The sequence below is a fragment of the Euprymna scolopes genome, chromosome 29, assembly GCF_053919585.1.
Source record: "Euprymna scolopes isolate OS-2025 chromosome 29, ASM5391958v1, whole genome shotgun sequence".
Lineage (NCBI taxonomy): Eukaryota > Metazoa > Mollusca > Cephalopoda > Sepiida > Sepiolidae > Euprymna > Euprymna scolopes.
In genome coordinates, this window is record NC_136510.1 from 68,264,875 (window position 1) to 68,288,613 (window position 23,739).

The 23,739-nt window shown below is 37.4% G+C and overlaps 42 non-coding genes across 42 annotated transcripts; all 42 read left to right on the forward strand.

Annotated features, from left to right (window-relative positions):
- Window positions 1–227: 227 nt before the first annotated feature.
- Trnal-uag (transfer RNA leucine (anticodon UAG)) lies at window positions 228–309 on the forward strand. The gene has a single exon. It is a non-coding gene; the product is annotated as a tRNA-Leu (tRNA).
- Window positions 310–474: 165 nt separating this feature from the next.
- On the forward strand, window positions 475–556 carry Trnal-aag (transfer RNA leucine (anticodon AAG)). The gene has a single exon. It is a non-coding gene; the product is annotated as a tRNA-Leu (tRNA).
- A 139-nt stretch (window positions 557–695) lies between these two features.
- On the forward strand, window positions 696–777 carry Trnal-aag (transfer RNA leucine (anticodon AAG)). Its single transcript has one exon. It is a non-coding gene; the product is annotated as a tRNA-Leu (tRNA).
- A 1,077-nt stretch (window positions 778–1,854) lies between these two features.
- Window positions 1,855–1,936, forward strand: Trnal-uag (transfer RNA leucine (anticodon UAG)). Its single transcript has one exon. It is a non-coding gene; the product is annotated as a tRNA-Leu (tRNA).
- A 164-nt stretch (window positions 1,937–2,100) lies between these two features.
- Trnal-aag (transfer RNA leucine (anticodon AAG)) lies at window positions 2,101–2,182 on the forward strand. The gene has a single exon. It is a non-coding gene; the product is annotated as a tRNA-Leu (tRNA).
- Window positions 2,183–2,321: 139 nt separating this feature from the next.
- Trnal-aag (transfer RNA leucine (anticodon AAG)) lies at window positions 2,322–2,403 on the forward strand. Its single transcript has one exon. It is a non-coding gene; the product is annotated as a tRNA-Leu (tRNA).
- A 1,083-nt stretch (window positions 2,404–3,486) lies between these two features.
- Window positions 3,487–3,568, forward strand: Trnal-uag (transfer RNA leucine (anticodon UAG)). The gene has a single exon. It is a non-coding gene; the product is annotated as a tRNA-Leu (tRNA).
- Window positions 3,569–3,733: 165 nt separating this feature from the next.
- Trnal-aag (transfer RNA leucine (anticodon AAG)) lies at window positions 3,734–3,815 on the forward strand. Its single transcript has one exon. It is a non-coding gene; the product is annotated as a tRNA-Leu (tRNA).
- Window positions 3,816–3,954: 139 nt separating this feature from the next.
- Trnal-aag (transfer RNA leucine (anticodon AAG)) lies at window positions 3,955–4,036 on the forward strand. The gene has a single exon. It is a non-coding gene; the product is annotated as a tRNA-Leu (tRNA).
- Window positions 4,037–5,107: 1,071 nt separating this feature from the next.
- Trnal-uag (transfer RNA leucine (anticodon UAG)) lies at window positions 5,108–5,189 on the forward strand. Its single transcript has one exon. It is a non-coding gene; the product is annotated as a tRNA-Leu (tRNA).
- Window positions 5,190–5,354: 165 nt separating this feature from the next.
- Trnal-aag (transfer RNA leucine (anticodon AAG)) lies at window positions 5,355–5,436 on the forward strand. The gene has a single exon. It is a non-coding gene; the product is annotated as a tRNA-Leu (tRNA).
- A 139-nt stretch (window positions 5,437–5,575) lies between these two features.
- Trnal-aag (transfer RNA leucine (anticodon AAG)) lies at window positions 5,576–5,657 on the forward strand. Its single transcript has one exon. It is a non-coding gene; the product is annotated as a tRNA-Leu (tRNA).
- Window positions 5,658–6,736: 1,079 nt separating this feature from the next.
- Trnal-uag (transfer RNA leucine (anticodon UAG)) lies at window positions 6,737–6,818 on the forward strand. Its single transcript has one exon. It is a non-coding gene; the product is annotated as a tRNA-Leu (tRNA).
- Window positions 6,819–6,957: 139 nt separating this feature from the next.
- On the forward strand, window positions 6,958–7,039 carry Trnal-aag (transfer RNA leucine (anticodon AAG)). The gene has a single exon. It is a non-coding gene; the product is annotated as a tRNA-Leu (tRNA).
- Window positions 7,040–8,118: 1,079 nt separating this feature from the next.
- On the forward strand, window positions 8,119–8,200 carry Trnal-uag (transfer RNA leucine (anticodon UAG)). The gene has a single exon. It is a non-coding gene; the product is annotated as a tRNA-Leu (tRNA).
- A 139-nt stretch (window positions 8,201–8,339) lies between these two features.
- On the forward strand, window positions 8,340–8,421 carry Trnal-aag (transfer RNA leucine (anticodon AAG)). Its single transcript has one exon. It is a non-coding gene; the product is annotated as a tRNA-Leu (tRNA).
- A 1,077-nt stretch (window positions 8,422–9,498) lies between these two features.
- Trnal-uag (transfer RNA leucine (anticodon UAG)) lies at window positions 9,499–9,580 on the forward strand. The gene has a single exon. It is a non-coding gene; the product is annotated as a tRNA-Leu (tRNA).
- A 165-nt stretch (window positions 9,581–9,745) lies between these two features.
- On the forward strand, window positions 9,746–9,827 carry Trnal-aag (transfer RNA leucine (anticodon AAG)). Its single transcript has one exon. It is a non-coding gene; the product is annotated as a tRNA-Leu (tRNA).
- A 139-nt stretch (window positions 9,828–9,966) lies between these two features.
- On the forward strand, window positions 9,967–10,048 carry Trnal-aag (transfer RNA leucine (anticodon AAG)). The gene has a single exon. It is a non-coding gene; the product is annotated as a tRNA-Leu (tRNA).
- Window positions 10,049–11,125: 1,077 nt separating this feature from the next.
- On the forward strand, window positions 11,126–11,207 carry Trnal-uag (transfer RNA leucine (anticodon UAG)). Its single transcript has one exon. It is a non-coding gene; the product is annotated as a tRNA-Leu (tRNA).
- Window positions 11,208–11,371: 164 nt separating this feature from the next.
- Window positions 11,372–11,453, forward strand: Trnal-aag (transfer RNA leucine (anticodon AAG)). Its single transcript has one exon. It is a non-coding gene; the product is annotated as a tRNA-Leu (tRNA).
- A 139-nt stretch (window positions 11,454–11,592) lies between these two features.
- Window positions 11,593–11,674, forward strand: Trnal-aag (transfer RNA leucine (anticodon AAG)). The gene has a single exon. It is a non-coding gene; the product is annotated as a tRNA-Leu (tRNA).
- A 1,083-nt stretch (window positions 11,675–12,757) lies between these two features.
- On the forward strand, window positions 12,758–12,839 carry Trnal-uag (transfer RNA leucine (anticodon UAG)). The gene has a single exon. It is a non-coding gene; the product is annotated as a tRNA-Leu (tRNA).
- Window positions 12,840–13,004: 165 nt separating this feature from the next.
- Window positions 13,005–13,086, forward strand: Trnal-aag (transfer RNA leucine (anticodon AAG)). The gene has a single exon. It is a non-coding gene; the product is annotated as a tRNA-Leu (tRNA).
- Window positions 13,087–13,225: 139 nt separating this feature from the next.
- On the forward strand, window positions 13,226–13,307 carry Trnal-aag (transfer RNA leucine (anticodon AAG)). Its single transcript has one exon. It is a non-coding gene; the product is annotated as a tRNA-Leu (tRNA).
- A 1,071-nt stretch (window positions 13,308–14,378) lies between these two features.
- On the forward strand, window positions 14,379–14,460 carry Trnal-uag (transfer RNA leucine (anticodon UAG)). The gene has a single exon. It is a non-coding gene; the product is annotated as a tRNA-Leu (tRNA).
- A 165-nt stretch (window positions 14,461–14,625) lies between these two features.
- Window positions 14,626–14,707, forward strand: Trnal-aag (transfer RNA leucine (anticodon AAG)). The gene has a single exon. It is a non-coding gene; the product is annotated as a tRNA-Leu (tRNA).
- A 139-nt stretch (window positions 14,708–14,846) lies between these two features.
- Window positions 14,847–14,928, forward strand: Trnal-aag (transfer RNA leucine (anticodon AAG)). Its single transcript has one exon. It is a non-coding gene; the product is annotated as a tRNA-Leu (tRNA).
- Window positions 14,929–16,007: 1,079 nt separating this feature from the next.
- Trnal-uag (transfer RNA leucine (anticodon UAG)) lies at window positions 16,008–16,089 on the forward strand. The gene has a single exon. It is a non-coding gene; the product is annotated as a tRNA-Leu (tRNA).
- Window positions 16,090–16,228: 139 nt separating this feature from the next.
- Trnal-aag (transfer RNA leucine (anticodon AAG)) lies at window positions 16,229–16,310 on the forward strand. The gene has a single exon. It is a non-coding gene; the product is annotated as a tRNA-Leu (tRNA).
- Window positions 16,311–17,389: 1,079 nt separating this feature from the next.
- Trnal-uag (transfer RNA leucine (anticodon UAG)) lies at window positions 17,390–17,471 on the forward strand. Its single transcript has one exon. It is a non-coding gene; the product is annotated as a tRNA-Leu (tRNA).
- A 139-nt stretch (window positions 17,472–17,610) lies between these two features.
- Trnal-aag (transfer RNA leucine (anticodon AAG)) lies at window positions 17,611–17,692 on the forward strand. Its single transcript has one exon. It is a non-coding gene; the product is annotated as a tRNA-Leu (tRNA).
- Window positions 17,693–18,769: 1,077 nt separating this feature from the next.
- Window positions 18,770–18,851, forward strand: Trnal-uag (transfer RNA leucine (anticodon UAG)). The gene has a single exon. It is a non-coding gene; the product is annotated as a tRNA-Leu (tRNA).
- Window positions 18,852–19,016: 165 nt separating this feature from the next.
- Window positions 19,017–19,098, forward strand: Trnal-aag (transfer RNA leucine (anticodon AAG)). Its single transcript has one exon. It is a non-coding gene; the product is annotated as a tRNA-Leu (tRNA).
- Window positions 19,099–19,237: 139 nt separating this feature from the next.
- On the forward strand, window positions 19,238–19,318 carry Trnal-aag (transfer RNA leucine (anticodon AAG)). Its single transcript has one exon. It is a non-coding gene; the product is annotated as a tRNA-Leu (tRNA).
- Window positions 19,319–20,395: 1,077 nt separating this feature from the next.
- Window positions 20,396–20,477, forward strand: Trnal-uag (transfer RNA leucine (anticodon UAG)). Its single transcript has one exon. It is a non-coding gene; the product is annotated as a tRNA-Leu (tRNA).
- A 164-nt stretch (window positions 20,478–20,641) lies between these two features.
- Window positions 20,642–20,723, forward strand: Trnal-aag (transfer RNA leucine (anticodon AAG)). Its single transcript has one exon. It is a non-coding gene; the product is annotated as a tRNA-Leu (tRNA).
- A 139-nt stretch (window positions 20,724–20,862) lies between these two features.
- Trnal-aag (transfer RNA leucine (anticodon AAG)) lies at window positions 20,863–20,944 on the forward strand. Its single transcript has one exon. It is a non-coding gene; the product is annotated as a tRNA-Leu (tRNA).
- Window positions 20,945–22,021: 1,077 nt separating this feature from the next.
- Trnal-uag (transfer RNA leucine (anticodon UAG)) lies at window positions 22,022–22,103 on the forward strand. The gene has a single exon. It is a non-coding gene; the product is annotated as a tRNA-Leu (tRNA).
- A 164-nt stretch (window positions 22,104–22,267) lies between these two features.
- On the forward strand, window positions 22,268–22,349 carry Trnal-aag (transfer RNA leucine (anticodon AAG)). Its single transcript has one exon. It is a non-coding gene; the product is annotated as a tRNA-Leu (tRNA).
- A 139-nt stretch (window positions 22,350–22,488) lies between these two features.
- On the forward strand, window positions 22,489–22,570 carry Trnal-aag (transfer RNA leucine (anticodon AAG)). Its single transcript has one exon. It is a non-coding gene; the product is annotated as a tRNA-Leu (tRNA).
- Window positions 22,571–23,653: 1,083 nt separating this feature from the next.
- Window positions 23,654–23,735, forward strand: Trnal-uag (transfer RNA leucine (anticodon UAG)). Its single transcript has one exon. It is a non-coding gene; the product is annotated as a tRNA-Leu (tRNA).
- Window positions 23,736–23,739: the final 4 nt, after the last annotated feature.

Consider the following 23,739-nt stretch of genomic DNA (forward strand, 5'->3'; position numbering starts at 1 on the left):
GAGTTTTGACCTCGATATGCCAAAATCAAAGCCGCATTAAGGTAGACGATTGTTTGACAAGTTTGATGTCAGTTGCTGAAGCGATGTATACTGTACACAAACAAGCAAACAAACTTGACAAAAAACATGACCTGATTTTCGGAGGTAAAATCACTATGTATTTGTGTCTGTTGAAAGTTGTATTTATGAGTTGTGATTAACGAAGCGAGGTTAGCGAGTTCTTATCTGGTAGCGTGGCCGAGCGGTCTAAGGCGCTGGTTTTAGGCACCAGTCTCTTCGGAGGCGTGGGTTCGAATCCCACCGCTGCCAATAGTGTACACTTTTGCCATGAATTCCGACCGAAAAATGGTAAAAACAACGTGTATGAGCAATTTGGTCGTATAATGAAATGATTAAATTTTAGATGAAATCTTGTCAAAGTTTGAAATGCAAAGTGATTGTCATGAAAACGCAAAATAACTGCAGCGTAAGGTAGGTAGCGTGGCCGAGCGGTCTAAGGCGCTGGTTTAAGGCACCAGTCTCTTCGGAGGCGTGGGTTCGAATCCCACCGCTGCCAATAGTGTACATGTTGGTTGTTAATTCCAATAGAAATAAAACTTTTAAATGACGTAAATCAAATTTTTGTTTAAGATTTCTTCAAATTTCACATTTATATTGAGTATGATTAAAACGCGAAGTATCGAATGCAGAGGGCAGGTAGCGTGGCCGAGCGGTCTAAGGCGCTGGTTTAAGGCACCAGTCTCTTCGGAGGCGTGGGTTCGAATCCCACCGCTATCATGTGTAACATTTAAGTTGCGTCCACAACTGTTTTTACTCAATTCCGCTCAAGCTTTGATCTTACAACATCATGGAAGTTAAAATACTGTGAAAGTGCTACTTCGGAAAGACGGGAAAAGAAAAAAATTCTTATATGAGTAAAAATATAAGCACACGTCGTTTTAATAGTTTTAAAATTCATTCTAACGTAACGGCTGAATTACTATTCGAGAATGTTAAAATTCAGCTCGGCTTATAGAGAGAATAATTATATTGGAAAAGATACATAATTGAAAAAAGAATATAGTCCAAGTGGAAGTATGGATGACCAAAAAGAAAAAGAAATTATTGTCGCATACCAGTTGTTAAATTAATAATCGTTGGTTTCATGATTATGAATGTGTGTGTATGGGAAAGTTTGAATCTTACTTTGACCAACGATAATATTTACATAAAGAAGAACATACGTAATTTGATGATACTGAATAGGCCCGTCTGATAACGAAAGGATGGGCCTAATCTAATGCGAGCCTTCATTTCCCATATTATATGAAGTATTGCCGAAGTTAGGTCGTGTAAACGTTGATTACTCCAAAGTTATTTTTCTAATTATGTCACCAATTTGCATGTTGGTAACTGTTATAAAAGAGCTTCAGATCCATACAACATGTCTGGAAATATCGGAATTTCAAACTCCGTCATAATTTCGATCATGGAAAATGATTTTAAAGATGACTTCACACTCATAGTTCAAAGATATATCATATGCGGAAGTTTATTGGCTAAAATCTGGGCGACGCTGTGAGTGTATGCTCTAAACAGACCCGAAGTTATAACGAAAAGAGTGAATTTCAAGTTTTTACGAAAACTTGAGTTTTGACCTCGATATGCCGAAATCAAAGCCGCATTAAGGTAGACGATTGTTTGACAAGTTTGATGTCAGTTGCTGAAGCGATGTATACTGTACACAAACAAGCAAACAAACTTGACAAAAAACATGACCTGATTGTCGGAGGTAAAATCACTATGTATTTGTGTCTGTTGAAAGTTGTATTTATGAGTTGTGATTAACGAAGCGAGGTTAGCGAGTTCTTATCTGGTAGCGTGGCCGAGCGGTCTAAGGCGCTGGTTTTAGGCACCAGTCTCTTCGGAGGCGTGGGTTCGAATCCCACCGCTGCCAATAGTGTACACTTTTGCCATGAATTCCGACGGAAAATGGTAAAAACAACGTGTATGAGCAATTTGGTCGTATAATGAAATGATTAAATTTTAGATGAAATCTTGTCAAAGTTTGAAATGCAAAGTGATTGTGATGAAAACGCAAAATAACTGCAGCGTAAGGTAGGTAGCGTGGCCGAGCGGTCTAAGGCGCTGGTTTAAGGCACCAGTCTCTTCGGAGGCGTGGGTTCGAATCCCACCGCTGCCAATAGTGTACACGTTGGTTGTTAATTCCAATAGAAATAAAACTTTTAAATGACGTAAATCAAATTTTTGTTTAGGATTTCTTCAAATTTCACATTTATATTGAGTATGATTAAAACGCGAAGTATCGAATGCAGAGGGCAGGTAGCGTGGCCGAGCGGTCTAAGGCGCTGGTTTAAGGCACCAGTCTCTTCGGAGGCGTGGGTTCGAATCCCACCGCTATCATGTGTAAAATTTAACTTACGTCCGTAACTGTTTTTACTCAATTCCGCTCAAGTTTTGATCTTACAACATCATGGAAGTTAAAATACTGTGAAAGTGCTACTTCGGAAAGACGGGAAAAGAAAAATATTCTTATATGAGTAAAAATATAAGCACACGTCGTTTTAATAGTTTTAAAATTCATTCTAACGTAACGGCTGAATTACTATTCGAGAATGTTAAAATTCAGCTCGGCTTATAGAGATAATAATTATATTGGAAAAGATACATAATTGAAAAAAGAATATAGTCCAAGTGGAAGTATGGATGACCAAAAAGAAAACAAAAAATTATTGTCGCATACCAGTTGTTAAATTAATACTCGTTGATTTCATGATTATGAATGTGTGTGTATGGGAAAGTTTGAATCTTACTTTGACCAACGATAATATTTACATAAAGAAGAACATACGTAATTTGATGATACTGAATAGGCCCGTCTGATAACGAAAGGATGGGCCTAATCTAATGCGAGCCTTCATTTCCCATATTATATGAAGTATTGCCGAAGTTAGGTCGTGTAAACGTTGATTACTCCAAAGTTATTTTTCTAATTATGTCACCAACTTGCATGTTGGTAACTGTTATAAAAGAGCTTCAGATCCATACAACATGTCTGGAAATATCGGAATTTCAAACTCCGTCATAATTTCGATCATGGAAAATGATTTTAAAGATGACGTCACACTCATAGTTCAAAGATATATCATATGCGGAAGTTTATTGGCTAAAATCTGGGCGACGCTGTGAGTGTATGCTCTAAACAGACCCGAAGTTATAACGAAAAGAGTGAATTTCAAGTTTTTACGAAAACTTGAGTTTTGACCTCGATATGCCGAAATCAAAGCCGCATTAAGGTAGACGATTGTTTGACAAGTTTGATGTCAGTTGCTGAAGCGATGTATACTGTACACAAACAAGCAAACAAACTTGACAAAAAACATGACCTGATTGTCGGAGGTAAAATCACTAACTATGTATTTGTGTCTGTTGAAAATTGTATTTATGATTTGTGATTAACGAAGCGAGGTTAGCGAGTTCTTATCTGGTAGCGTGGCCGAGCGGTCTAAGGCGCTGGTTTTAGGCACCAGTCTCTTCGGAGGCGTGGGTTCGAATCCCACCGCTGCCAATAGTGTACACTTTTGCCATGAATTCCGACCGAAAAATGGTAAAAACAACGTGTATGAGCAATTTGGTCGTATAATGAAATGATTAAATTTTAGATGAAATCTTGTCAAAGTTTGAAATGCAAAGTGATTGTGATGAAAACGCAAAATAACTGCAGCGTAAGGTAGGTAGCGTGGCCGAGCGGTCTAAGGCGCTGGTTTAAGGTACCAGTCTCTTCGGAGGCGTGGGTTCGAATCCCACCGCTGCCAATAGTGTACACGTTGGTTGTTAATTCCAATAGAAATAAAACTTTTAAATGACGTAAATCAAATTTTTGTTTAGGATTTCTTCAAATTTCACATTTATATTGAGTATGATTAAAACGCGAAGTATCGAATGCAGAGGGCAGGTAGCGTGGCCGAGCGGTCTAAGGCGCTGGTTTAAGGCACCAGTCTCTTCGGAGGCGTGGGTTCGAATCCCACCGCTATCATGTGTAACATTTAAGTTACGTCCATAACTGTTTTTACTCAATTCCGCTCAAGCTTTGATCTTACAACATCATGGAAGTTAAAATACTGTGAAAGTGCTACTTCGGAAAGACGGGAAAAGAAAAAAATTCTTATATGAGTAAAAATATAAGCACACGTCGTTTTAATAGTTTTAAAATTCATTCTAACGTAACGGCTGAATTACTATTCGAGAATGTTAAAATTCAGCTCGGCTTATAGAGAGAATAATTATATTGGAAAAGATACATAATTGAACAAAGAATATAGTCCAAGTGGAAGTATGGATGACCAAAAAGAAAAAGAAATTATTGTCGCATACCAGTTGTTAAATTAATACTCGTTGATTTCATGATTATGAATGTGTGTGTATGGGAAAGTTTGAATCTTACTTTGACCAACGATAATATTTACATAAAGAAGAACATACGTAATTTGATGATACTGAATAGGCCCGTCTGATAACGAAAGGATGGGCCTAATCTAATGCGAGCCTTCATTTCCCATATTATATGAAGTATTGCCGCAGTTAGGTCGTGTAAACGTTGATTACTCCAAAGTTATTTTTCTAATTATGTCACCAACTTGCATGTTATAAAAGAGCTTCAGATCCATACAACATGTCTGGAAATATCGGAATTTCAAACTCCGTCATAATTTCGATCATGGAAAATGATTTTAAAGATGACTTCACACTCATAGTTCAAAGATATATCATATGCGGAAGTTTATTGGCTAAAATCTGGGCGACGCTGTGAGTGTATGCTCTAAACAGACCCGAAGTTATAACGAAAAGAGTGAATTTCAAGTTTTTACGAAAACTTGAGTTTTGACCTCGATATGCCGAAATCAAAGCCGCATTAAGGTAGACGATTGTTTGACAAGTTTGATGTCAGTTGCTGAAGCGATGTATACTGTACACAAACAAGCAAACAAACTTGACAAAAAACATGACCTGATTGTCGGAGGTAAAATCACTAACTATGTATTTGTGTCTGTTGAAAGTTGTATTTATGAGTTGTGATTAACGAAGCGAGGTTAGCGAGTTCTTATCTGGTAGCGTGGCCGAGCGGTCTAAGGCGCTGGTTTTAGGCACCAGTCTCTTCGGAGGCGTGGGTTCGAATCCCACCGCTGCCAATAGTGTACACTTTTGCCATGAATTCCGACCGAAAAATGGTAAAAACAACGTGTATGAGCAATTTGGTCGTATAATGAAATGATTAAATTTTAGATGAAATCTTGTCAAAGTTTGAAATGCAAAGTGATTGTGATGAAAACGCAAAAGTACTGCAGCGTAAGGTAAGTAGCGTGGCCGAGCGGTCTAAGGCGCTGGTTTAAGGTACCAGTCTCTTCGGAGGCGTGGGTTCGAATCCCACCGCTGCCAATAGTGTACACGTTGGTTGTTAATTCCAATAGAAATAAAACTTTTAAATGACGTAAATCAAATTTTTGTTTAGGATTTCTTCAAATTTCACATTTATATTGAGTATGATTAAAACGCGAAGTATCGAATGCAGAGGGCAGGTAGCGTGGCCGAGCGGTCTAAGGCGCTGGTTTAAGGCACCAGTCTCTTCGGAGGCGTGGGTTCGAATCCCACCGCTATCATGTGTAACATTTAAGTTACGTCCATAACTGTTTTTACTCAATTCCGCTCAAGCTTTGATCTTACAACATCATGGAAGTTAAAATACTGTGAAAGTGCTACTTCGGAAAGACGGGAAAAGAAAAAAATTCTTATATGAGTAAAAATATAAGCACACGTCGTTTTAATAGTTTTAAAATTCATTCTAACGTAACGGCTGAATTACTATTCGAGAATGTTAAAATTCAGCTCGGCTTATAGAGAGAATAATTATATTGGAAAAGATACATAATTGAAAAAAGAATATAGTCCAAGTGGAAGTATGGATGACCAAAAAGAAAAAGAAATTATTGTCGCATACCAGTTGTTAAATTAATACTCGTTGATTTCATGATTATGAATGTGTGTGTATGGGAAAGTTTGAATCTTACTTTGACCAACGATAATATTTACATAAAGAAGAACATACGTAATTTGATGATACTGAATAGGCCCGTCTGATAACGAAAGGATGGGCCTAATCTAATGCGAGCCTTCATTTCCCATATTTTATGAAGTATTGCCGAAGTTAGGTCGTGTAAACGTTGATTACTCCAAAGTTATTTTTCTAATTATGTCACCAACTTGCATGTTGGTAACTGTTATAAAAGAGCTTCAGATCCATACAACATGTCTGGAAATATCGGAATTTCAAACTCCGTCATAATTTCGATCATGGAAAATGATTTTAAAGATGACTTCACACTCATAGTTCAAAGATATATCATATGCGGAAGTTTATTGGCTAAAATCTGGGCGACGCTGTGAGTGTATGCTCTAAACAGACCCGAAGTTATAACGAAAAGTGAATTTCATGTTTTTACGAAAACTTGAGTTTTGACCTCGATATGCCGAAATCAAAGCCGCATTAAGGTAGACGATTGTTTGACAAGTTTGATGTCAGTTGCTGAAGCGATGTATACTGTACACAAATAAGCAAACAAACTTGACAAAAAACATGACCTGATTGTCGGAGGTAAAATCACTAACTATGTATTTGTGTCTGTTGAAAGTTGTATTTGTGATTTGTGATTAACGAAGCGAGGTTAGCGAGTTCTTATCTGGTAGCGTGGCCGAGCGGTCTAAGGCGCTGGTTTTAGGCACCAGTCTCTTCGGAGGCGTGGGTTCGAATCCCACCGCTGCCAATAGTGTACACGTTGGTTGTTAATTCCAATAGAAATAAAACTTTTAAATGACGTAAATCAAATTTTTGTTTAGGATTTCTTCAAATTTCACATTTATATTGAGTATGATTAAAACGCGAAGTATCGAATGCAGAGGGCAGGTAGCGTGGCCGAGCGGTCTAAGGCGCTGGTTTAAGGCATCAGTCTCTTCGGAGGCGTGGGTTCGAATCCCACCGCTATCATGTGTAACATTTAAGTTACGTCCATAACTGTTTTTACTCAATTCCGCTCAAGCTTTGATCTTACAACATCATGGAAGTTAAAATACTGTGAAAGTGCTACTTCGGAAAGACGGGAAAAGAAAAAAATTCTTATATGAGTAAAAATATAAGCACACGTCGTTTTAATAGTTTTAAAATTCATTCTAACGTAACGGCTGAATTACTATTCGAGAATGTTAAAATTCAGCTCGGCTTATAGAGAGAATAATTATATTGGAAAAGATACATAATTGAAAAAAGAATATAGTCCAAGTGGAAGTATGGATGACCAAAAAGAAAAAGAAATTATTGTCGCATACCAGTTGTTAAATTAATACTCGTTGATTTCATGATTATGAATGTGTGTGTATGGGAAAGTTTGAATCTTACTTTGACCAACGATAATATTTACATAAAGAAGAACATACGTAATTTGATGATACTGAATAGGCCCGTCTGATAACGAAAGGATGGGCCTAATCTAATGCGAGCCTTCATTTCCCATATTTTATGAAGTATTGCCGAAGTTAGGTCGTGTAAACGTTGATTACTCCAAAGTTATTTTTCTAATTATGTCACCAACTTGCATGTTGGTAACTGTTATAAAAGAGCTTCAGATCCATACAACATGTCTGGAAATATCGGAATTTCAAACTCCGTCATAATTTCGATCATGGAAAATGATTTTAAAGATGACTTCACACTCATAGTTCAAAGATATATCATATGCGGAAGTTTATTGGCTAAAATCTGGGCGACGCTGTGAGTGTATGCTCTAAACAGACCCGAAGTTATAACGAAAAGTGAATTTCATGTTTTTACGAAAACTTGAGTTTTGACCTCGATATGCCGAAATCAAAGCCGCATTAAGGTAGACGATTGTTTGACAAGTTTGATGTCAGTTGCTGAAGCGATGTATACTGTACACAAACAAGCAAACAAACTTGACAAAAAACATGACCTGATTGTCGGAGGTAAAATCACTAACTATGTATTTGTGTCTGTTGAAAGTTGTATTTGTGATTTGTGATTAACGAAGCGAGGTTAGCGAGTTCTTATCTGGTAGCGTGGCCGAGCGGTCTAAGGCGCTGGTTTTAGGCACCAGTCTCTTCGGAGGCGTGGGTTCGAATCCCACCGTTGCCAATAGTGTACACGTTGGTTGTTAATTCCAATAGAAATAAAACTTTTAAATGACGTAAATCAAATTTTTGTTTAGGATTTCTTCAAATTTCACATTTATATTGAGTATGATTAAAACGCGAAGTATCGAATGCAGAGGGCAGGTAGCGTGGCCGAGCGGTCTTAGGCGCTGGTTTAAGGCACCAGTCTCTTCGGAGGCGTGGGTTCGAATCCCACCGCTATCATGTGTAACATTTAACTTACGTCCATAACTGTTTTTACTCAATTCCGCTCAAGCTTTGATCTTACAACATCATGGAAGTTAAAATACTGTGAAAGTGCTACTTCGGAAAGACGGGAAAAGAAAAAAATTCTTATATGAGTAAAAATATAAGCACACGTCGTTTTAATAGTTTTAAAATTCATTCTAACGTAACGGCTGAATTACTATTCGAGAATGTTAAAATTCAGCTCGGCTTATAGAGAGAATAATTATATTGGAAAAGATACATAATTAAAAAAAGAATATAGTCCAAGTGGAAGTATGGATGACCAAAAAGAAAAAGAAATTATTGTCGCATACCAGTTGTTAAATTAATACTCGTTGATTTCATGATTATGAATGTGTGTGTATGGGAAAGTTTGAATCTTACTTTGACCAACGATAATATTTACATAAAGAAGAACATACGTAATTTGATGATACTGAATAGGCCCGTCTGATAACGAAAGGATGGGCCTAATCTAATGCGAGCCTTCATTTCCCATATTATATGAAGTATTGCCGTCGTTAGGTCGTGTAAACGTTGATTACTCCAAAGTTATTTTTCTAATTATGTCACCAACTTGCATGTTGGTAACTGTTATAAAAGAGCTTCAGATCCATACAACATGTCTGGAAATATCGGAATTTCAAACTCCGTCATAATTTCGATCATGGAAAATGATTTTAAAGATGACTTCACACTCATAGTTCAAAGATATATCATATGCGGAAGTTTATTGGCTAAAATCTGGGCGACGCTGTGAGTGTATGCTCTAAACAGACTCGAAGTTATAACGAAAAGAGTGAATTTCAAGTTTTTACGAAAACTTGAGTTTTGACCTCGATATGCCAAAATCAAAGCCGCATTAAGGTAGACGATTGTTTGACAAGTTTGATGTCAGTTGCTGAAGCGATGTATACTGTACACAAACAAGCAAACAAACTTGACAAAAAACATGACCTGATTTTCGGAGGTAAAATCACTATGTATTTGTGTCTGTTGAAAGTTGTATTTATGAGTTGTGATTAACGAAGCGAGGTTAGCGAGTTCTTATCTGGTAGCGTGGCCGAGCGGTCTAAGGCGCTGGTTTTAGGCACCAGTCTCTTCGGAGGCGTGGGTTCGAATCCCACCGCTGCCAATAGTGTACACTTTTGCCATGAATTCCGACCGAAAAATGGTAAAAACAACGTGTATGAGCAATTTGGTCGTATAATGAAATGATTAAATTTTAGATGAAATCTTGTCAAAGTTTGAAATGCAAAGTGATTGTCATGAAAACGCAAAATAACTGCAGCGTAAGGTAGGTAGCGTGGCCGAGCGGTCTAAGGCGCTGGTTTAAGGCACCAGTCTCTTCGGAGGCGTGGGTTCGAATCCCACCGCTGCCAATAGTGTACATGTTGGTTGTTAATTCCAATAGAAATAAAACTTTTAAATGACGTAAATCAAATTTTTGTTTAAGATTTCTTCAAATTTCACATTTATATTGAGTATGATTAAAACGCGAAGTATCGAATGCAGAGGGCAGGTAGCGTGGCCGAGCGGTCTAAGGCGCTGGTTTAAGGCACCAGTCTCTTCGGAGGCGTGGGTTCGAATCCCACCGCTATCATGTGTAACATTTAAGTTGCGTCCACAACTGTTTTTACTCAATTCCGCTCAAGCTTTGATCTTACAACATCATGGAAGTTAAAATACTGTGAAAGTGCTACTTCGGAAAGACGGGAAAAGAAAAAAATTCTTATATGAGTAAAAATATAAGCACACGTCGTTTTAATAGTTTTAAAATTCATTCTAACGTAACGGCTGAATTACTATTCGAGAATGTTAAAATTCAGCTCGGCTTATAGAGAGAATAATTATATTGGAAAAGATACATAATTGAAAAAAGAATATAGTCCAAGTGGAAGTATGGATGACCAAAAAGAAAAAGAAATTATTGTCGCATACCAGTTGTTAAATTAATAATCGTTGGTTTCATGATTATGAATGTGTGTGTATGGGAAAGTTTGAATCTTACTTTGACCAACGATAATATTTACATAAAGAAGAACATACGTAATTTGATGATACTGAATAGGCCCGTCTGATAACGAAAGGATGGGCCTAATCTAATGCGAGCCTTCATTTCCCATATTATATGAAGTATTGCCGAAGTTAGGTCGTGTAAACGTTGATTACTCCAAAGTTATTTTTCTAATTATGTCACCAATTTGCATGTTGGTAACTGTTATAAAAGAGCTTCAGATCCATACAACATGTCTGGAAATATCGGAATTTCAAACTCCGTCATAATTTCGATCATGGAAAATGATTTTAAAGATGACTTCACACTCATAGTTCAAAGATATATCATATGCGGAAGTTTATTGGCTAAAATCTGGGCGACGCTGTGAGTGTATGCTCTAAACAGACCCGAAGTTATAACGAAAAGAGTGAATTTCAAGTTTTTACGAAAACTTGAGTTTTGACCTCGATATGCCGAAATCAAAGCCGCATTAAGGTAGACGATTGTTTGACAAGTTTGATGTCAGTTGCTGAAGCGATGTATACTGTACACAAACAAGCAAACAAACTTGACAAAAAACATGACCTGATTGTCGGAGGTAAAATCACTATGTATTTGTGTCTGTTGAAAGTTGTATTTATGAGTTGTGATTAACGAAGCGAGGTTAGCGAGTTCTTATCTGGTAGCGTGGCCGAGCGGTCTAAGGCGCTGGTTTTAGGCACCAGTCTCTTCGGAGGCGTGGGTTCGAATCCCACCGCTGCCAATAGTGTACACTTTTGCCATGAATTCCGACGGAAAATGGTAAAAACAACGTGTATGAGCAATTTGGTCGTATAATGAAATGATTAAATTTTAGATGAAATCTTGTCAAAGTTTGAAATGCAAAGTGATTGTGATGAAAACGCAAAATAACTGCAGCGTAAGGTAGGTAGCGTGGCCGAGCGGTCTAAGGCGCTGGTTTAAGGCACCAGTCTCTTCGGAGGCGTGGGTTCGAATCCCACCGCTGCCAATAGTGTACACGTTGGTTGTTAATTCCAATAGAAATAAAACTTTTAAATGACGTAAATCAAATTTTTGTTTAGGATTTCTTCAAATTTCACATTTATATTGAGTATGATTAAAACGCGAAGTATCGAATGCAGAGGGCAGGTAGCGTGGCCGAGCGGTCTAAGGCGCTGGTTTAAGGCACCAGTCTCTTCGGAGGCGTGGGTTCGAATCCCACCGCTATCATGTGTAAAATTTAACTTACGTCCGTAACTGTTTTTACTCAATTCCGCTCAAGTTTTGATCTTACAACATCATGGAAGTTAAAATACTGTGAAAGTGCTACTTCGGAAAGACGGGAAAAGAAAAATATTCTTATATGAGTAAAAATATAAGCACACGTCGTTTTAATAGTTTTAAAATTCATTCTAACGTAACGGCTGAATTACTATTCGAGAATGTTAAAATTCAGCTCGGCTTATAGAGATAATAATTATATTGGAAAAGATACATAATTGAAAAAAGAATATAGTCCAAGTGGAAGTATGGATGACCAAAAAGAAAACAAAAAATTATTGTCGCATACCAGTTGTTAAATTAATACTCGTTGATTTCATGATTATGAATGTGTGTGTATGGGAAAGTTTGAATCTTACTTTGACCAACGATAATATTTACATAAAGAAGAACATACGTAATTTGATGATACTGAATAGGCCCGTCTGATAACGAAAGGATGGGCCTAATCTAATGCGAGCCTTCATTTCCCATATTATATGAAGTATTGCCGAAGTTAGGTCGTGTAAACGTTGATTACTCCAAAGTTATTTTTCTAATTATGTCACCAACTTGCATGTTGGTAACTGTTATAAAAGAGCTTCAGATCCATACAACATGTCTGGAAATATCGGAATTTCAAACTCCGTCATAATTTCGATCATGGAAAATGATTTTAAAGATGACGTCACACTCATAGTTCAAAGATATATCATATGCGGAAGTTTATTGGCTAAAATCTGGGCGACGCTGTGAGTGTATGCTCTAAACAGACCCGAAGTTATAACGAAAAGAGTGAATTTCAAGTTTTTACGAAAACTTGAGTTTTGACCTCGATATGCCGAAATCAAAGCCGCATTAAGGTAGACGATTGTTTGACAAGTTTGATGTCAGTTGCTGAAGCGATGTATACTGTACACAAACAAGCAAACAAACTTGACAAAAAACATGACCTGATTGTCGGAGGTAAAATCACTAACTATGTATTTGTGTCTGTTGAAAATTGTATTTATGATTTGTGATTAACGAAGCGAGGTTAGCGAGTTCTTATCTGGTAGCGTGGCCGAGCGGTCTAAGGCGCTGGTTTTAGGCACCAGTCTCTTCGGAGGCGTGGGTTCGAATCCCACCGCTGCCAATAGTGTACACTTTTGCCATGAATTCCGACCGAAAAATGGTAAAAACAACGTGTATGAGCAATTTGGTCGTATAATGAAATGATTAAATTTTAGATGAAATCTTGTCAAAGTTTGAAATGCAAAGTGATTGTGATGAAAACGCAAAATAACTGCAGCGTAAGGTAGGTAGCGTGGCCGAGCGGTCTAAGGCGCTGGTTTAAGGTACCAGTCTCTTCGGAGGCGTGGGTTCGAATCCCACCGCTGCCAATAGTGTACACGTTGGTTGTTAATTCCAATAGAAATAAAACTTTTAAATGACGTAAATCAAATTTTTGTTTAGGATTTCTTCAAATTTCACATTTATATTGAGTATGATTAAAACGCGAAGTATCGAATGCAGAGGGCAGGTAGCGTGGCCGAGCGGTCTAAGGCGCTGGTTTAAGGCACCAGTCTCTTCGGAGGCGTGGGTTCGAATCCCACCGCTATCATGTGTAACATTTAAGTTACGCCCATAACTGTTTTTACTCAATTCCGCTCAAGCTTTGATCTTACAACATCATGGAAGTTAAAATACTGTGAAAGTGCTACTTCGGAAAGACGGGAAAAGAAAAAAATTCTTATATGAGTAAAAATATAAGCACACGTCGTTTTAATAGTTTTAAAATTCATTCTAACGTAACGGCTGAATTACTATTCGAGAATGTTAAAATTCAGCTCGGCTTATAGAGAGAATAATTATATTGGAAAAGATACATAATTGAACAAAGAATATAGTCCAAGTGGAAGTATGGATGACCAAAAAGAAAAAGAAATTATTGTCGCATACCAGTTGTTAAATTAATACTCGTTGATTTCATGATTATGAATGTGTGTGTATGGGAAAGTTTGAATCTTACTTTGACCAACGATAATATTTACATAAAGAAGAACATACGTAATTTGATGATACTGAATAGGCCCGTCTGATAACGAAAGGATGGGCCTAATCTAATGCGAGCCTTCATTTCCCATATTATATGAAGTATTGCCGCAGTTAGGTCGTGTAAACGTTGATTACTCCAAAGTTATTTTTCTAATTATGTCACCAACTTGCATGTTATAAAAGAGCTTCAGATCCATACAACATGTCTGGAAATATCGGAATTTCAAACTCCGTCATAATTTCGATCATGGAAAATGATTTTAAAGATGACTTCACACTCATAGTTCAAAGATATATCATATGCGGAAGTTTATTGGCTAAAATCTGGGCGACGCTGTGAGTGTATGCTCTAAACAGACCCGAAGTTATAACGAAAAGAGTGAATTTCAAGTTTTTACGAAAACTTGAGTTTTGACCTCGATATGCCGAAATCAAAGCCGCATTAAGGTAGACGATTGTTTGATAAGTTTGATGTCAGTTGCTGAAGCGATGTATACTGTACACAAACAAGCAAACAAACTTGACAAAAAACATGACCTGATTGTCGGAGGTAAAATCACTAACTATGTATTTGTGTCTGTTGAAAGTTGTATTTATGAGTTGTGATTAACGAAGCGAGGTTAGCGAGTTCTTATCTGGTAGCGTGGCCGAGCGGTCTAAGGCGCTGGTTTTAGGCACCAGTCTCTTCGGAGGCGTGGGTTCGAATCCCACCGCTGCCAATAGTGTACACTTTTGCCATGAATTCCGACCGAAAAATGGTAAAAACAACGTGTATGAGCAATTTGGTCGTATAATGAAATGATTAAATTTTAGATGAAATCTTGTCAAAGTTTGAAATGCAAAGTGATTGTGATGAAAACGCAAAAGTACTGCAGCGTAAGGTAAGTAGCGTGGCCGAGCGGTCTAAGGCGCTGGTTTAAGGTACCAGTCTCTTCGGAGGCGTGGGTTCGAATCCCACCGCTGCCAATAGTGTACACGTTGGTTGTTAATTCCAATAGAAATAAAACTTTTAAATGACGTAAATCAAATTTTTGTTTAGGATTTCTTCAAATTTCACATTTATATTGAGTATGATTAAAACGCGAAGTATCGAATGCAGAGGGCAGGTAGCGTGGCCGAGCGGTCTAAGGCGCTGGTTTAAGGCACCAGTCTCTTCGGAGGCGTGGGTTCGAATCCCACCGCTATCATGTGTAACATTTAAGTTACGTCCATAACTGTTTTTACTCAATTCCGCTCAAGCTTTGATCTTACAACATCATGGAAGTTAAAATACTGTGAAAGTGCTACTTCGGAAAGACGGGAAAAGAAAAAAATTCTTATATGAGTAAAAATATAAGCACACGTCGTTTTAATAGTTTTAAAATTCATTCTAACGTAACGGCTGAATTACTATTCGAGAATGTTAAAATTCAGCTCGGCTTATAGAGAGAATAATTATATTGGAAAAGATACATAATTGAAAAAAGAATATAGTCCAAGTGGAAGTATGGATGACCAAAAAGAAAAAGAAATTATTGTCGCATACCAGTTGTTAAATTAATACTCGTTGATTTCATGATTATGAATGTGTGTGTATGGGAAAGTTTGAATCTTACTTTGACCAACGATAATATTTACATAAAGAAGAACATACGTAATTTGATGATACTGAATAGGCCCGTCTGATAACGAAAGGATGGGCCTAATCTAATGCGAGCCTTCATTTCCCATATTTTATGAAGTATTGCCGAAGTTAGGTCGTGTAAACGTTGATTACTCCAAAGTTATTTTTCTAATTATGTCACCAACTTGCATGTTGGTAACTGTTATAAAAGAGCTTCAGATCCATACAACATGTCTGGAAATATCGGAATTTCAAACTCCGTCATAATTTCGATCATGGAAAATGATTTTAAAGATGACTTCACACTCATAGTTCAAAGATATATCATATGCGGAAGTTTATTGGCTAAAATCTGGGCGACGCTGTGAGTGTATGCTCTAAACAGACCCGAAGTTATAACGAAAAGTGAATTTCATGTTTTTACGAAAACTTGAGTTTTGACCTCGATATGCCGAAATCAAAGCCGCATTAAGGTAGACGATTGTTTGACAAGTTTGATGTCAGTTGCTGAAGCGATGTATACTGTACACAAATAAGCAAACAAACTTGACAAAAAACATGACCTGATTGTCGGAGGTAAAATCACTAACTATGTATTTGTGTCTGTTGAAAGTTGTATTTGTGATTTGTGATTAACGAAGCGAGGTTAGCGAGTTCTTATCTGGTAGCGTGGCCGAGCGGTCTAAGGCGCTGGTTTTAGGCACCAGTCTCTTCGGAGGCGTGGGTTCGAATCCCACCGCTGCCAATAGTGTACACGTTGGTTGTTAATTCCAATAGAAATAAAACTTTTAAATGACGTAAATCAAATTTTTGTTTAGGATTTCTTCAAATTTCACATTTATATTGAGTATGATTAAAACGCGAAGTATCGAATGCAGAGGGCAGGTAGCGTGGCCGAGCGGTCTAAGGCGCTGGTTTAAGGCACCAGTCTCTTCGGAGGCGTGGGTTCGAATCCCACCGCTATCATGTGTAACATTTAAGTTACGTCCATAACTGTTTTTACTCAATTCCGCTCAAGCTTTGATCTTACAACATCATGGAAGTTAAAATACTGTGAAAGTGCTACTTCGGAAAGACGGGAAAAGAAAAAAATTCTTATATGAGTAAAAATATAAGCACACGTCGTTTTAATAGTTTTAAAATTCATTCTAACGTAACGGCTGAATTACTATTCGAGAATGTTAAAATTCAGCTCGGCTTATAGAGAGAATAATTATATTGGAAAAGATACATAATTGAAAAAAGAATATAGTCCAAGTGGAAGTATGGATGACCAAAAAGAAAAAGAAATTATTGTCGCATACCAGTTGTTAAATTAATACTCGTTGATTTCATGATTATGAATGTGTGTGTATGGGAAAGTTTGAATCTTACTTTGACCAACGATAATATTTACATAAAGAAGAACATACGTAATTTGATGATACTGAATAGGCCCGTCTGATAACGAAAGGATGGGCCTAATCTAATGCGAGCCTTCATTTCCCATATTTTATGAAGTATTGCCGAAGTTAGGTCGTGTAAACGTTGATTACTCCAAAGTTATTTTTCTAATTATGTCACCAACTTGCATGTTGGTAACTGTTATAAAAGAGCTTCAGATCCATACAACATGTCTGGAAATATCGGAATTTCAAACTCCGTCATAATTTCGATCATGGAAAATGATTTTAAAGATGACTTCACACTCATAGTTCAAAGATATATCATATGCGGAAGTTTATTGGCTAAAATCTGGGCGACGCTGTGAGTGTATGCTCTAAACAGACCCGAAGTTATAACGAAAAGTGAATTTCATGTTTTTACGAAAACTTGAGTTTTGACCTCGATATGCCGAAATCAAAGCCGCATTAAGGTAGACGATTGTTTGACAAGTTTGATGTCAGTTGCTGAAGCGATGTATACTGTACACAAAAAAGCAAACAAACTTGACAAAAAACATGACCTGATTGTCGGAGGTAAAATCACTAACTATGTATTTGTGTCTGTTGAAAGTTGTATTTGTGATTTGTGATTAACGAAGCGAGGTTAGCGAGTTCTTATCTGGTAGCGTGGCCGAGCGGTCTAAGGCGCTGGTTTTAGGCACCAGTCTCTTCGGAGGCGTGGGTTCGAATCCCACCGTTGCCAATAGTGTACACGTTGGTTGTTAATTCCAATAGAAATAAAACTTTTAAATGACGTAAATCAAATTTTTGTTTAGGATTTCTTCAAATTTCACATTTATATTGAGTATGATTAAAACGCGAAGTATCGAATGCAGAGGGCAGGTAGCGTGGCCGAGCGGTCTTAGGCGCTGGTTTAAGGCACCAGTCTCTTCGGAGGCGTGGGTTCGAATCCCACCGCTATCATGTGTAACATTTAACTTACGTCCATAACTGTTTTTACTCAATTCCGCTCAAGCTTTGATCTTACAACATCATGGAAGTTAAAATACTGTGAAAGTGCTACTTCGGAAAGACGGGAAAAGAAAAAAATTCTTATATGAGTAAAAATATAAGCACACGTCGTTTTAATAGTTTTAAAATTCATTCTAACGTAACGGCTGAATTACTATTCGAGAATGTTAAAATTCAGCTCGGCTTATAGAGAGAATAATTATATTGGAAAAGATACATAATTGAAAAAAGAATATAGTCCAAGTGGAAGTATGGATGACCAAAAAGAAAAAGAAATTATTGTCGCATACCAGTTGTTAAATTAATACTCGTTGATTTCATGATTATGAATGTGTGTGTATGGGAAAGTTTGAATCTTACTTTGACCAACGATAATATTTACATAAAGAAGAACATACGTAATTTGATGATACTGAATAGGCCCGTCTGATAACGAAAGGATGGGCCTAATCTAATGCGAGCCTTCATTTCCCATATTATATGAAGTATTGCCGTCGTTAGGTCGTGTAAACGTTGATTACTCCAAAGTTATTTTTCTAATTATGTCACCAACTTGCATGTTGGTAACTGTTATAAAAGAGCTTCAGATCCATACAACATGTCTGGAAATATCGGAATTTCAAACTCCGTCATAATTTCGATCATGGAAAATGATTTTAAAGATGACTTCACACTCATAGTTCAAAGATATATCATATGCGGAAGTTTATTGGCTAAAATCTGGGCGACGCTGTGAGTGTATGCTCTAAACAGACCCGAAGTTATAACGAAAAGAGTGAATTTCAAGTTTTTACGAAAACTTGAGTTTTGACCTCGATATGCCGAAATCAAAGCCGCATTAAGGTAGACGATTGTTTGACAAGTTTTGTGTCAGTTGCTGAAGCGATGTATACTGTACACAAACAAGCAAACAAACTTGACAAAAAACATGACCTGATTTTCGGAGGTAAAATCACTATGTATTTGTGTCTGTTGAAAGTTGTATTTATGAGTTGTGATTAACGAAGCGAGGTTAGCGAGTTCTTATCTGGTAGCGTGGCCGAGCGGTCTAAGGCGCTGGTTTTAGGCACCAGTCTCTTCGGAGGCGTGGGTTCGAATCCCACCGCTGCCAATAGTGTACACTTTTGCCATGAATTCCGACCGAAAAATGGTAAAAACAACGTGTATGAGCAATTTGGTCGTATAATGAAATGATTAAATTTTAGATGAAATCTTGTCAAAGTTTGAAATGCAAAGTGATTGTCATGAAAACGCAAAATAACTGCAGCGTAAGGTAGGTAGCGTGGCCGAGCGGTCTAAGGCGCTGGTTTAAGGCACCAGTCTCTTCGGAGGCGTGGGTTCGAATCCCACCGCTGCCAATAGTGTACATGTTGGTTGTTAATTCCAATAGAAATAAAACTTTTAAATGACGTAAATCAAATTTTTGTTTAAGATTTCTTCAAATTTCACATTTATATTGAGTATGATTAAAACGCGAAGTATCGAATGCAGAGGGCAGGTAGCGTGCCGAGCGGTCTAAGGCGCTGGTTTAAGGCACCAGTCTCTTCGGAGGCGTGGGTTCGAATCCCACCGCTATCATGTGTAACATTTAAGTTGCGTCCACAACTGTTTTTACTCAATTCCGCTCAAGCTTTGATCTTACAACATCATGGAAGTTAAAATACTGTGAAAGTGCTACTTCGGAAAGACGGGAAAAGAAAAAAATTCTTATATGAGTAAAAATATAAGCACACGTCGTTTTAATAGTTTTAAAATTCATTCTAACGTAACGGCTGAATTACTATTCGAGAATGTTAAAATTCAGCTCGGCTTATAGAGAGAATAATTATATTGGAAAAGATACATAATTGAAAAAAGAATATAGTCCAAGTGGAAGTATGGATGACCAAAAAGAAAAAGAAATTATTGTCGCATACCAGTTGTTAAATTAATAATCGTTGGTTTCATGATTATGAATGTGTGTGTATGGGAAAGTTTGAATCTTACTTTGACCAACGATAATATTTACATAAAGAAGAACATACGTAATTTGATGATACTGAATAGGCCCGTCTGATAACGAAAGGATGGGCCTAATCTAATGCGAGCCTTCATTTCCCATATTATATGAAGTATTGCCGAAGTTAGGTCGTGTAAACGTTGATTACTCCAAAGTTATTTTTCTAATTATGTCACCAATTTGCATGTTGGTAACTGTTATAAAAGAGCTTCAGATCCATACAACATGTCTGGAAATATCGGAATTTCAAACTCCGTCATAATTTCGATCATGGAAAATGATTTTAAAGATGACTTCACACTCATAGTTCAAAGATATATCATATGCGGAAGTTTATTGGCTAAAATCTGGGCGACGCTGTGAGTGTATGCTCTAAACAGACCCGAAGTTATAACGAAAAGAGTGAATTTCAAGTTTTTACGAAAACTTGAGTTTTGACCTCGATATGCCGAAATCAAAGCCGCATTAAGGTAGACGATTGTTTGACAAGTTTGATGTCAGTTGCTGAAGCGATGTATACTGTACACAAACAAGCAAACAAACTTGACAAAAAACATGACCTGATTGTCGGAGGTAAAATCACTATGTATTTGTGTCTGTTGAAAGTTGTATTTATGAGTTGTGATTAACGAAGCGAGGTTAGCGAGTTCTTATCTGGTAGCGTGGCCGAGCGGTCTAAGGCGCTGGTTTTAGGCACCAGTCTCTTCGGAGGCGTGGGTTCGAATCCCACCGCTGCCAATAGTGTACACTTTTGCCATGAATTCCGACGGAAAATGGTAAAAACAACGTGTATGAGCAATTTGGTCGTATAATGAAATGATTAAATTTTAGATGAAATCTTGTCAAAGTTTGAAATGCAAAGTGATTGTGATGAAAACGCAAAATAACTGCAGCGTAAGGTAGGTAGCGTGGCCGAGCGGTCTAAGGCGCTGGTTTAAGGCACCAGTCTCTTCGGAGGCGTGGGTTCGAATCCCACCGCTGCCAATAGTGTACACGTTGGTTGTTAATTCCAATAGAAATAAAACTTTTAAATGACGTAAATCAAATTTTTGTTTAGGATTTCTTCAAATTTCACATTTATATTGAGTATGATTAAAACGCGAAGTATCGAATGCAGAGGGCAGGTAGCGTGGCCGAGCGGTCTAAGGCGCTGGTTTAAGGCACCAGTCTCTTCGGAGGCGTGGGTTCGAATCCCACCGCTATCATGTGTAACATTCAAGTTGCGTCCACAACTGTTTTTACTCAATTCCGCTCAAGCTTTGATCTTACAACATCATGGAAGTTAAAATACTGTGAAAGTGCTACTTCGGAAAGACGGGAAAAGAAAAAAATTCTTATATGAGTAAAAATATAAGCACACGTCGTTTTAATAGTTTTAAAATTCATTCTAACGTAACGGCTGAATTACTATTCGAGAATGTTAAAATTCAGCTCGGCTTATAGAGAGAATAATTATATTGGAAAAGATACATAATTGAAAAAAGAATATAGTCCAAGTGGAAGTATGGATGACCAAAAAGAAAAAGAAATTATTGTCGCATACCAGTTGTTAAATTAATAATCGTTGGTTTCATGATTATGAATGTGTGTGTATGGGAAAGTTTGAATCTTACTTTGACCAACGATAATATTTACATAAAGAAGAACATACGTAATTTGATGATACTGAATAGGCCCGTCTGATAACGAAAGGATGGGCCTAATCTAATGCGAGCCTTCATTTCCCATATTATATGAAGTATTGCCGAAGTTAGGTCGTGTAAACGTTGATTACTCCAAAGTTATTTTTCTAATTATGTCACCAATTTGCATGTTGGTAACTGTTATAAAAGAGCTTCAGATCCATACAACATGTCTGGAAATATCGGAATTTCAAACTCCGTCATAATTTCGATCATGGAAAATGATTTTAAAGATGACTTCACACTCATAGTTCAAAGATATATCATATGCGGAAGTTTATTGGCTAAAATCTGGGCGACGCTGTGAGTGTATGCTCTAAACAGACCCGAAGTTATAACGAAAAGAGTGAATTTCAAGTTTTTACGAAAACTTGAGTTTTGACCTCGATATGCCGAAATCAAAGCCGCATTAAGGTAGACGATTGTTTGACAAGTTTGATGTCAGTTGCTGAAGCGATGTATACTGTACACAAACAAGCAAACAAACTTGACAAAAAACATGACCTGATTGTCGGAGGTAAAATCACTATGTATTTGTGTCTGTTGAAAGTTGTATTTATGAGTTGTGATTAACGAAGCGAGGTTAGCGAGTTCTTATCTGGTAGCGTGGCCGAGCGGTCTAAGGCGCTGGTTTTAGGCACCAGTCTCTTCGGAGGCGTGGGTTCGAATCCCACCGCTGCCAATAGTGTACACTTTTGCCATGAATTCCGACGGAAAATGGTAAAAACAACGTGTATGAGCAATTTGGTCGTATAATGAAATGATTAAATTTTAGATGAAATCTTGTCAAAGTTTGAAATGCAAAGTGATTGTGATGAAAACGCAAAATAACTGCAGCGTAAGGTAGGTAGCGTGGCCGAGCGGTCTAAGGCGCTGGTTTAAGGCACCAGTCTCTTCGGAGGCGTGGGTTCGAATCCCACCGCTGCCAATAGTGTACACGTTGGTTGTTAATTCCAATAGAAATAAAACTTTTAAATGACGTAAATCAAATTTTTGTTTAGGATTTCTTCAAATTTCACATTTATATTGAGTATGATTAAAACGCGAAGTATCGAATGCAGAGGGCAGGTAGCGTGGCCGAGCGGTCTAAGGCGCTGGTTTAAGGCACCAGTCTCTTCGGAGGCGTGGGTTCGAATCCCACCGCTATCATGTGTAAAATTTAACTTACGTCCGTAACTGTTTTTACTCAATTCCGCTCAAGTTTTGATCTTACAACATCATGGAAGTTAAAATACTGTGAAAGTGCTACTTCGGAAAGACGGGAAAAGAAAAAAATTCTTATATGAGTAAAAATATAAGCACACGTCGTTTTAATAGTTTTAAAATTCATTCTAACGTAACGGCTGAATTACTATTCGAGAATGTTAAAATTCAGCTCGGCTTATAGAGATAATAATTATATTGGAAAAGATACATAATTGAAAAAAGAATATAGTCCAAGTGGAAGTATGGATGACCAAAAAGAAAACAAAAAATTATTGTCGCATACCAGTTGTTAAATTAATACTCGTTGATTTCATGATTATGAATGTGTGTGTATGGGAAAGTTTGAATCTTACTTTGACCAACGATAATATTTACATAAAGAAGAACATACGTAATTTGATGATACTGAATAGGCCCGTCTGATAACGAAAGGATGGGCCTAATCTAATGCGAGCCTTCATTTCCCATATTATATGAAGTATTGCCGAAGTTAGGTCGTGTAAACGTTGATTACTCCAAAGTTATTTTTCTAATTATGTCACCAACTTGCATGTTGGTAACTGTTATAAAAGAGCTTCAGATCCATACAACATGTCTGGAAATATCGGAATTTCAAACTCCGTCATAATTTCGATCATGGAAAATGATTTTAAAGATGACGTCACACTCATAGTTCAAAGATATATCATATGCGGAAGTTTATTGGCTAAAATCTGGGCGACGCTGTGAGTGTATGCTCTAAACAGACCCGAAGTTATAACGAAAAGAGTGAATTTCAAGTTTTTACGAAAACTTGAGTTTTGACCTCGATATGCCGAAATCAAAGCCGCATTAAGGTAGACGATTGTTTGACAAGTTTGATGTCAGTTGCTGAAGCGATGTATACTGTACACAAACAAGCAAACAAACTTGACAAAAAACATGACCTGATTGTCGGAGGTAAAATCACTAACTATGTATTTGTGTCTGTTGAAAATTGTATTTATGATTTGTGATTAACGAAGCGAGGTTAGCGAGTTCTTATCTGGTAGCGTGGCCGAGCGGTCTAAGGCGCTGGTTTTAGGCACCAGTCTCTTCGGAGGCGTGGGTTCGAATCCCACCGCTGCCAATAG